Here is a 12,517-nt window from a genome sequence, read left to right on the forward strand (position 1 = left end):
GAAGACTCTGATGATCTGAATGCAACTCGAAGTGATGTCCTAAAAGGAAGTGTCTCCACCTCACAAGTGCATGCACTACTGTTGCGAGCTCAAGGTCATGAGTGGGATAATTAAGTTCACGAGTCTTAAGTTTCCTAGACTCGAAAGCTATGGCCCTTCCATCCTGCATAAGACCTGCCCCTAAACCCTCTAGAGAAGCATCTGTACAAACCATGAAGTTAGCTGTAGGATCTGGTACAACAAGGATGGGAGTGCTAGTAAGTGCTTCCTTGAGTTCCTGAAAGGCCTTCTCGCACTTCTCTGTCCACTCAAATTTCATCCCTTTATGCTAAAGAGAAGTAATAGGGTGTGCGACTCTGGAGAATCCCTCGACAAAATGTCGGTAATACCCTACTAAACCCATGAAACTCCTAACCTCTGTCACACTGGTAGGCGCTGGCCAATCCATAATAGCCCTAATCTTTGATGGGTCAACTGAGATCCCATCACCGGAAATAACGTGCCCAAGGTACTTGACCTTAGACCGAAAGAAAGCACATTTCGATAGGCTGCCAAACAACTGGTTATCCCGCAAACACTACAAAACCTGCTTCAAGTGCTCCTCATGCTCCTTCTCATTCTGAGAATATATCAGTATATCATCAAGGAACACAATAACAAAACGGTCCAGAAAGGTACGGAACACCCCATTCATGAGGCTCATAAAAACTGCTGGGGCATTCGTAAGTCCGAAGGGGACTACGGTAAACTCATAGTGACCATATCTAGTGCGAAATGCAGTCTTGTGGATATCACTTTCCACTATTCTCAACTGATGGTATCCAGACTTCAGATCTATTTTGGAAAAGACTTTGGCACCCTGAAGCTGGTCAAATAAGTCATCAATTCTGGGCAAAGGATATCGGTTCTTGATGGTTACTTTATTTAGTTGCCGATAATCCATGCACAATCGGAGAGATCAATCCTTCTTCTTAATGAAGATGACTGGTGCACCCCACGGGGATATGCTAGGATGGATATGACCCTTCTCAAGAAGTTGCTCAAGTTGAATTTTAAGCTCATTAAGCTCATTTGTGGTCATTCTATAAGGTGCTCTGGAAACTGGCTCGGCTCCTGGTACTAGGTCTATATGAAAGTCAATCTCTCTGTTGGGAGGCATTCCCGGTAACTCTGAAGGAAATACATCTGAATATCCCTTAAGGATAGGATGGTCATCAAGTGATGTTTCTTTTTCCTCCTCTTCCCTTCTGTCACTAATAGTGATAGCGAAAAGCTGACTTCCCTTCTGCATGCTCTGCTTAAGCTGCATTGCGGAGATCATACAAAGAGACACGACCCTCTGAATCCCGGTGATAACTATGGGCGAACCATGATCATTCTCACACTCGATCTTTTTCAGGCAGCAATCCATCTTGGCTCTGTGGCCATAAAGCCAATCCATGCCAAGTACGATTCTGTAAGATCCAAGTGGAGTCACTCTATGATCTACTAAAGTGGTGGTCTTGCCAATCTGCAGTTGACATGCCCTAACCTCTGATTCCACTGACACTCTAGCCCCTGAAGCTAATTCCACTTCCCAACTGACACCCTGCCTAGTTGCCACTAGCCTGCAATGCTCCACAACCAATGGAGATATAAAGGAGTCAGTAGCTCCTGAATCAAACAAAATAGATACATTGTTACCTTTGATTATACCTGTGGATTTGATAATCGTGGCCTGATGTTCAGCCTGGCGACTGTCAACCACTGCGAATACTCTATGGGACCTACCCATATCACCAACTGTCAGCTCTGAAGCGGCCATTTGCTGACTCCCTGCTACCTGTCCCTGAGGGAAATCCCTCGCCATATGCCCCATGGCTCCACATGTAAAGCAAGCACCCCGTGCCTGGAACTGGGCACCCTGAGGCCTAGAGAATGTCTGACCTCCTGTCCTACTGGATCCGTTGTACCCACCCCTAGAGGACTGCTGAGTCCCCGCCAGCTATGTGTACTGCCCCTGTGCTCTCTGATCACGTTTCTATCCCTGAGTCTGCCACTGCTTGGGCTTGGAGCCCTGCTGATACTGTGGAGGCTTCTGCCTCTGGTTCTGTGGTGCCTGTTGTGGAGGAGGGGGTTTGGAGAACCCCTGAGAATTTCGGTTGTTCCCTTTCCAATGTGGTTTCTGGAATCCATAAGTTTGAGGTGTGGGATTTCGGTTCTGAAACCGATCCCTATTGTCCTGTGGTCTAACCTGAATTTCCTCGGCAATTAGTGCCTTCTCTACAGCAACCCAAAGGCTCTCTGGGGTGGACATCCTAACTAGCCCGGCTATACCGGCATTTAATCCCCTGATGAAGTGGTTTACAATAAGTTTCTCATCCTTTAGATAATCTACATATGGCAACAACTCAAAGAATTTACTTTCATACTGGGTTACTGACAAGCCTTTTTGTTGGAGATCATGAAATTCGTCTATATGACGCTGCTTGAAGTGTTCAGATAGGTACCTCTCACGAAACCTCTCTGTGAATATCTCCCAAGTGAGAGTATCAGGAACTAATCCGCATTTGTACTCTTCCTGTCTCCACCAAGTGGAGGCTGTCCCTCTCAAAAGATGTACTACAACACGTGCTTTCAAGTTGCTCTCGTAAGAACGCAATGCAAAGCACCTCTCAAGACTCAGAAGCCATGCCTCGGCCTCTACTCCATCTGTAGACCTTCCGAAGGATGGTGGTTGGAGGCGCATGACCTCCCTGATGAGATCCCCTGGATCTCGACGACCTCTCTCAAAATAAACCGGTTCCACCGCTGGAGGTGATCCTGGCATATGCACTGACTCTGGCTCATTTCCACCCTGACTCTCAATAGGAATCAGAGCTGGGCTCCTGCTTCGCTCTCTATCAACAGATCTATGACTCCCAGAGTCATGACTCCTAACCTGAGGGTTCTCTGCTGGGATCCTTTCCTGAACAATGCCAATAAGATTCTGAATGGCTACTAAGAGGTCTCAGTTAGGTTCATTTGGCTGTTCGGGAGGTGCTTCTGGGTTCTCCTCTGGAACCGATGCCTCCCTCTCTACCTCATCGCATGCTATGCGCACATGTCTAGGACCCCGTCCACGCTTGCGAGCTTGTCGCATTGTCAGAGGCATCCTAAGAGGAAATAAGGCAAAACAATTGATTTTTTTTAGAATTAATTCAACTAAATTCAAAAATCAATTTAACAAAATAATTTTAAATATTCTAAGGCGAAACGTAAGTGAGTAAGGTTCCGAGTGTGGAAACCTTGCTCTGATACCAAAATGTCATGCCCAAAATTTAGGGCAAAAACGAAACAATTTTTTTTTTAAACATACTAATTAATTAACAAGTCCACTCACACAACAAGCGTTATTGAAAATTTCCATAATTATATTCGAGCTAATTCTGAAATGAACCAAGCATCGATAATTTGTTTAATTTTATTTGCGGAAAACTAATTGGTTAAATTTTATCTCCACGAGATACCCAGTCGTTAAGTTTATTAAATCAATCATGCTAAAGGAATAGGAGAGGAAAATTAATTTAATCTCCACTATGACTATATAGTCTAATCAACCATTTTTAACTTTCTATTTATTACTTACTACAAATTATAACTAGAATTATATAAATATATATATATATATACATATATATATACATTTATAATTAAATACTTACTCCAAATTATGACCAGAGTTATATATATATATATATATATGTATGTATGTATGTATATATATAGATACATATATATTTACATATATTTTATATATTTTAATTCTTTTTCAAAAGCACAATAACTTTCCAAAATAATAATCAATATTTCTCCAACCCTATTTAGGGTTCTATTTTTATATATATATAAATTAACAATTCTAAATTATCATAATATTTTTAAATTCATCTGCCCTAGCCCTACCCGAGCTAGGGTTTAACCCTTTTTATTATTTCCACTGAATTTTTCCACAGGGCCGAACAATGGCGGTTGCCATATTTTTATGTAGGTTACGAAGATGGAGGCGGGGAGGGCCGTGGCGCCATTGTGTGGGCGAATAGTGGGCGCCGCGGCACCACTGTGTGTCCACACAATGGGCGCCGCTAGCGGCTCGCACCACTGTGTGGCCACACAGTGGTGGCCGCGGCCGTCCACTGTGTGTCCACACAGTGGGAGCCGAATGGCCCACATTGTGTGTTCACATAGTGGGCGCCGCGTGGCCCTCACTGTGCGTACACACAGTGGGGTCCGCGTGGAACCCGATTTCCCTTATTTTTTTTTAATTTATATATATATATATATTTTTTTAAATATATCTTATATAAATATATATATATATATATATAAAATCATAAAGTTATGAGGGTGAAAAATATACCAATAAATAATTTATTTTTTTTATAAGATTTACATGCAAAAAGTTTAAACAAAACTAATAAAGGATATGCATTGTATTATTTCAAATATATATATATATATATATATATATATAATTATATATATATATATATATATATATATATATATATATATATATATATATATAGACTTAAGTTCTTTTTTGTTAATTTATTTCTAATTGCTGATAAATAAATGAAACAAAAACTATTGTTAAGCTTTTTAATCAACACTAATTAGAAATACAATTTATAAATACATTTCAGGAAAAGCAATATACTCCTCTAAAATAAATTGTTTCATTGATTTTTCAACTAATAAGGCAATAACTTAAAACTTTTTTTTTTTTTTTTTTTAAATACATAAGATCTTTCAGTAAAAATAAATTCATATTTTCAACAAGTAGAATATAGATAAAATTTAATTGTAAACTAATTTTTTTCATAATACAAAGAAGCTTTTGCATGCAACACAAAATGACTTTTCTTTTTCTAAAAATCAGAAGTAGAAATAAAACAAGCTTTTCTTTTTACAACTCTAAGATATTCTGCAAATTTTACAGGATGTTTTCTTTGTTTAGCTACAACAATAACCCCAAGTCTAATTTCAAGAATTACAACTTGCCTCTCATTTCTAAGAATAAGGGCTTACTTCTGTAACAACTTTAAACAAATATTTGCAAATGAAATAAAGTATCTTCAACAATAATCTTCTGTATCTTTTCATGGCACCTATCCTCTTTTCCTGACTTTCCTGCATAATAGAAACACAAATATGACCACAGAGTGCTCACCTCCCAGCCTAGGCTAACTGGTAGCCACCCCCGAGCTCGGAGAACCAATTCCTAGACGGGTGACAAACAGGCAAACACATAGAAAGCAAATGCATACAGATTTTCCAGACACATTCCCAACTTGGCTTTCACAACACCACACTTTGGTGATGAACATTTTCAAAGTGTGGTAGTGGACCAATACCCTGAGGAGAACTGCAAGTATGAAATAAACAAGAAGCCACCTCATGGCACAATAATAATATCAAGAATCTCAACCCCTTATTCCTTATGCCCCCCAAAGGCATTCTAGCCTTATATCCCTCCTTATGACCCCCATTGCACAAACAGGCCATGCAGCAAGGGTCACACAAAGATCCCTTGTGATCGCTCTCAAAGAGAGTCTCTCACTTGAGGGTTGTCACTGCTACCACCCACAAGATCCTCTTCTCTCCCAAGAGTAAGAGATCTTGAGAAAACTCCCAAAACACAACAAATCATAATGCAAAACTACCAAAAGATTTTCTAACAAAAACTTTCAAGAACACAGATTTCTTACACCAACAAACTTCCAGACATAAACAAGAAGAAGACGTTATAATGAATAACTGAAACCAACCTTAATCTGCCCAAAGGTATTATGATATTTGATGAAGAGCTGCCCAATCCACGAATCTTTTTCCTTCTACCCTTAATCAATTTTTCTATTCCATAACATTATTTTCTTTTCAAATTTTCTCGTCTCCAAAAATGGAGAGTGGGTGATTACCCTCCAATTCTCAAAAATCTTCCTTAAGAAGCTCACTCTCTGAGTTCTCACAAGTTTCTAAAAACCAAAAAGGAAAGAAAGCAAAAATGCAAAAAGACTCTCATTCCAAAAGGAAAAATCTTGATTAGATTTAACTTCTAATTTTCAATTTTCGCTCAACTCAAAAAAGCCAATTTTTAAAGCGTTAAAAAGATCATTATAAAGTAGAAACTTGCCTAACATTACCCCTAACCCCTAGGTATACCTTATGGGCTTTAGGAAACCCTATTAAACTACCCCTAGGTGTTCATTTAACCCATTTTAAACCCCTCTGAAGTTTATTTTCGGGTCAAACATAAGTTGACCACCCCAAATATTATATTCCCAAAGTATTTATGACAACACATTATTTTATTTAAGAAGAACTATAATTAAACACTTTCCCACCAAGAGACAAAATAAAACATTTAAATTTAAATCCACACATGTGTCAAGTGACACAAATAAAACACTTTTACAAAAAATAAAACACGAAATTGTCTCTTGTGGTTTTTACACAATAAATTTAATTAACACTTAACACTCATGCAGCATGTACTGTTACGAATAAAATACAACACAAACGGGGTGTTGTCTCTCCAAACAAACAAACCCTGGCTTACGAACATACATAAGTCTAGGTTTGATTCTCCGTAATTTTCCATGGTCACATGGTAAATTTCCTGCGCATCTCAATTTACACATTAGTACTTCCGAATATAATTCAATAATATAACAATACACATCATTACTTGCATACAATTTTCATCTGCACAGATTGAATACATCTTTTATCAAGCAATTTCACATAAGCAATTTCATCCCAATTCACATAAACTAAACATACATCATAGTTCTATATTCTGAGTAAAGTCCTGCAAATTCAATAACGACATCTATTATTGCAATATCATCCTATCTAACAATCATGTAGTGTTCTATCTCATAAAGCATGTAAGTAAATCATCAAATCTTAGCAATGTTATCCAAAACCTGAAATCATATAAGTTTTAAGTCTCAAAATGCATCAAAATAAAGTATCCATAATAGTCTAAATATAAAATCCACTGAATGTCAGACTGAGTCGAGGTGAGGCCTCACATCCTCCCCCTCTAGGCATGAACTTCCTCCAGGAGTTCATCAAAGAGGTGAGGGTATTTTGATCTCATACGTGTTGCGTCCTCCCATGAAGCCGTAACCTCATCATAACAATCCCACTGGACCCTAACCTGGTCCAGCTCTCGACCTTGAAGGGCCAATGTCCAGCATGCCAAAATGCAAATGGGCTCCAAAGCTAGCTGCCCGTCCGACTCCACCTGCAAGGCATCCCAATCTAAAATGTGAGACTCATCATAGATATATTTTCTCAAAACTGAAACATGAAACACATCGTGGATGCATGACAGGCTAGGTGGCAAAGCTAAACGGTAGGCAACTGGGCCTATCCTCTCCAGAATCTCAAAAGGTCCTACAAAGTGAGGTGCGAGCTTAGAACCCTTTCCGTAGTGGATTGGACTCTTATGCGGTCGCACTCTCAAGAAAACTCTGTCTCCAACCAAGTAGCTACGATCTATCCTCTTTGCATGGGCATATTTCTTCTGTCTATCCTAAGCCTCTCTGAGACGCTTCCTAATCAAATCCACCTCCTATTCCATATCCTGAACTAACTCAGGACCAATAGCAACTATATCCTCTATGCGATCCCAACTCAAGGGCATCCTGCAAGGCCTGCCGTATAGTGCCTGATAGGGCGGCATCCCCAAAGAAGTGTGATGCCCATTGTTATAGGCAAACTCCACTAAGGGAAGATACTCCTCCCATCAGGTCTGATGATCCATGATGTACATGTGAAGCATATCCTCTAACACCTGATTGACCCTCTCTGTCTGACCATCTGTCTCCAGGTGATAGGCTATACTGAAATTGAGCTTAGTGCCCATAGCTACCTGTAATGACTTCCAAAAGGAAGAAGTGAAAAGAGAATCCCTGTCAGAAATAATCTTGTGGGGTACGCCATGTAGTCTAACAATGTCTCGCAAGAACACCTGTGCTACTGCTGGAGCTGTGAATGTAGTACGAACTGGTGAAAAGTGAGCTACTTTGGTCAACTTGTCAACTGTCACCAAGATAGCATCATGGCGACGAGAAGACATAGGAAGACCAATGATGAAATCCATGGATATAGTATCCCACTTCCACTCTGGTATAGCATGAGACTGAAGCAACCCACCTAGATGGCGGTGCTCTGCCTTTACCCTCTGACACTCGAGGCATCGAGCTACTATCTCAGCAATAAGCTGCCGCATTCCCGACCAATGATACAACTACCGCAAGTCAGCATGCAACTTCTTAACCCCGGGATGCACTGCAAATTCAGTTCTATATTCTGAGTAAAGTCCTGCAAATTCAATTACGACATCTATTATTGCAATATCATCCTATCTAACAATCATGTAGTGTTCTATCTCATAAAGCATGTAAGTAAATCATCAAATCTTAGCAATGTTATCCAAACCCTGAAATCATATAAGTTTTAAGTCTCAAAATGCATCAAAATAAAGTATCCATAATAGTCTAAATATAAAATCCACTGAATGTCAGACTGAGTCGAGGTGAGGCCTCACACAATCATTCCTTGTGAATTGCTCCCAGAACTGGTAAGCTTTGTCATTTCTGTCTTGGTAATCTTCCTTAGGGCTAGCACTTCATCGACGTTGCAGAAACCAATGATGGCATGAATTGCTTCCGGTGTAATATCATGCATCTACTCTAAGTACATTTTATCACCGTGTACTCTTCTCAGAATAATGCAGATGTGATCATCTGAAAATTCTTCAAGGAAATAGACAACATTGTGAAGTTTCTTCTTTTCCAAAATGTTGAATTCTGGTTTAATCTTTTTGTCCTTCCCATAGAACAAACTCAACTGAGAATGGATCATCAGAGATCCTAGATCTTCAATCTTACAGTCAATGTAATCAGAAATGCCTTCCTCCACTATAACACCAGCGGGTATCTGAGATAGGGCATTGTATTTTGCCTTCCGTTTAATGAAGTCTATTGGATCAATGGGTGCACTAGGGCTAGAGTGTGATATGGAAGCCATGATAAACAGAGAGATTTTGAGAAATACTTTCATAATTCAAAATTTAGGGCTTGCAAATTACATTACGCCACTCACTCCTTTGGTTGCTGAAATACTGCTTTGTGTTCTACACTTCACCAACAGATGTTTGCTTCTGATTCTTCTTCAAGATTTTGATAAATTATTTGAGTCGCAATCCAAATCACTTTTCTTTGCTCCGTGCTTGAAAACTTCTTTGCTCGTGAACTGATAAGTGAAAAATGACTTTGAAAAGTTATTTTAAACAAGTTCTTCACCTACCACGATAAATGCTCCACTATTAGGGCATAAACCCTAATTTGCCTTTTACTGTTTCTGGTCTTCTACCAACTAACAGGTATCACATACCAGTTGAGGTCTTTTACTAGTGTAAACTGGTGGTTTGAGATATTTCACCATTTGCTCCCCCTAAGCTTTTTCTGATGCTTAGTTTGCCGGTTCAACGACTTCCACACTAGGTGCAGAAACCGGTTCTACTTGAATCACTTCTTCTGGCTTCTTCTTCTTGGTTTTCTTTATATCTTCTTGAACAATTTCAACATAAATCTTTCCTTTCGGAGTGACCGGTATATCATCCAATATACTCTTTCTTGTTCTACAAAATCTTGTTGTATGACCCAGTTTGTTGCAATGATAGCAAACCATTCCAGGTGCTCTCCAAGGTCCGTTATTCATGTTTCCATTCTTCCTTCTGCATGTTACAGCAGTGTGACCATGACCATGACAAATCCAATAGTTTGCTCTCCATTCAATTGCCACTTGATAGCCACCACTACCTGACTAATGATTATAGGTATTAAACTGGTTTGGATTCTAGTTCCCAGAGGGTTTAGGAAAAACTCCTTGACTCCTTTTAGGATACCTTCCAGTGTTGTGCATGACAGACCTGCATTCAAATGCTCTATGCCCAAACTTGTTGCATGCATAATAATTACCATTGAATCTATTGGGTCTAGGCTTATCATTTAGAAAATAAGGAAAATTATTGTAAGCCTTACTTCTACATACATTAGCAGTGTGTCCTTCCTTGAGACAATTAAAGCAAACAGGTTTGAACTTTTTCTTACCTTTATCTTTTGGTGTTGGTTGTTTCTTTGATGCTCCATATTTTGTTCCAGAGGTCTCACCTTCCTCATAATCAGAGAAACCAAGTCCATTGGTATTCTTTACCAGTTTAGCTGATTCAAGCTTCTTCTCTAGCTTGATAGTGCTCTTATTGAATTTGGCAAGTATTTCCTTTGACTCAATAAGTTCTTTGGTAATAGTAGCATTGGATTCCTTCAAGGTTGCAATCTTAGAAACAACCATGTGTAGTTCACTTTGGATTCCTTCCTTTTCCATTTTATTTTCAAGAAGATGAGCGGTAAGTGCACTGATCTCTTGCTTCAGCTTGGAGATCTCATGATCTTTGTCTTTTACCAGATCTTCATCTTTCCTTCGGTTCTCAAGTTCTTGACACATTCTAATAGCTAGTCCTTCAAGCTCCCTTCTTAGGTTGGCATTGGACTCATTTAGTTTTTCAACTTCTTGGACTAGGGCTTCCATGTCCGCTTCATCAAAAGAACTATTTTCAGTTAGTTCCATCGATTTTTCAGCATGCTCTCTTCTTTTTGCCTGAGAGGCCTTATATTTGACTTTAAATTTATCATAAGCTTGCTTAGTCTGAGTGAGCCAATGAGTAAGTTCCCTCATAGTGTATTCCCCCATATCTCTTTCCAAGTGGTTATACTTATAGAAAGGTTGGCTCTGATACCAATTGATGAATACTAAGAAGCGGGGGTGAATTAATGTACCAGAAAATATTGTACTTCAAAACTTTAACAGTCTAGCAGTAAACCGGTAAAACAGTTTAACAAACAAACCGGTTGACACACATACAAACCAAATAGCAAATAAGGAATCCACCCATAGAAGCACAGTCACCATAACAGAAGATATTTTGATGTGGAAACCCAAATGGGAAAAACCACAGTGAGATGAAACTCACAAGTAACTATCTGCAGAATAGTAACCAGACCGGTTAAGGTCAGACCAGTTAAGGTCATACAATGTTCTTTACCAGAACAGATCCTATTAGGAATCTCAATCTTTGTTATGAGATAAGTCTAATTAAAGACTACCTTGTGAGAGGATTTTAGATCCACAAATGTGAACCACCTTGTTAGAGGACTTACAAAGGCTTTTCTAGGCCTACCCGGTTAAGGGTTTCTAACTTGTCAAAAATGTGAGTAATCAACAAGTGAATGATCTAGCAAATGGCACAGTCTACTTGATTAGATCCATTGTAGCTCATAGCTAATTCTCTTCAGCATTACTTCAGTCTTCAGTAAATCCACACTCTGTTGCAGTACACAAACTTGATCTTCTCAGTTAAGATCTGTAAAGCAGAAAATTGAACCCTAGGTGTTCTCCCCCACTCCAAGGAGAAAGGAGGTCACTAGGATTGACGGTTTTCACTTAGGAGGGACTTTACATTCAAAAGAGGGGTTGAAACCCACAAGATCCAATTCCACACAATGCAAGATTGGATTCTAAATGAGTTTCAAGGGTTATGACAGCAAGGCTACCCTCTTTTGTAAAGAATGTAGATAGAAGATTGAACTAGGAATGTATGTAGAAGCAAGAAAGATTCACTTATAAATGGAGATAGGAATATAGGATGAAGCTACGGACCTGGAATTAGTAGTAAAATGTCGAGATGATGCTGTTCTGCAAATTCAGGTGAAAGTTGACAGGACGATGGTGCCTGGCGTGCACACGATCCTTCGAAAAATCCACGAAACGAAGGGGGATCTGTTCGTCTCTGCACAAGGATTCCAGATCTTCAATTACAGTCGCGTACCTGCAACCTACACACAGAAAAGAGAGGATGATTGGGGGGTTAGGGATTAGGGGTTTGCCCTTAGGTCAAACCTTGGTTTTGGAATTAACCAAGAAATGAGAATGTTGTAAATGTAAATGTTTGTAATGTAAACAAGTACTGATACCTTGTTGTAAGAATGTTTGTATTCTTACATGCGAAGGTGTAATGAATGTTGTATTTTGTATGTTGTAAGTGGTATATGATCTCCTCTTCAATGGTTGAATCCTTGTCTTGAATGCAACACTTAGCCTTGAATGGAGACTTAGAATGATCAATTGCTTGAAGGAATGCTTGAATGCTTGAATGCTTGAATGTTTGAATATCGTTTCCACATCTTGTACACATATGTCCTTCCTCCTCCAAATGGGAGAGGAAATGTAGTTTATATACTTGTCAATTAGGGTTGATGGACTGATTTTTCCAACCTTAGGCCAACCTAGGAAGATTATTTTCCAATTTGCAAACTAGAAGACCCGAAGCCCCATAAGAGACCAGGCCCAAAATAGGGCCAGGGACCAGGGCGCTGGGCGCCATGGTCCCACCTCCAGGGACAGCAGGGTGCAAGGAGGATCA

Source organism: Cryptomeria japonica, chromosome 3 (genome assembly GCF_030272615.1).
Source record: "Cryptomeria japonica chromosome 3, Sugi_1.0, whole genome shotgun sequence".
Lineage (NCBI taxonomy): Eukaryota > Viridiplantae > Streptophyta > Pinopsida > Cupressales > Cupressaceae > Cryptomeria > Cryptomeria japonica.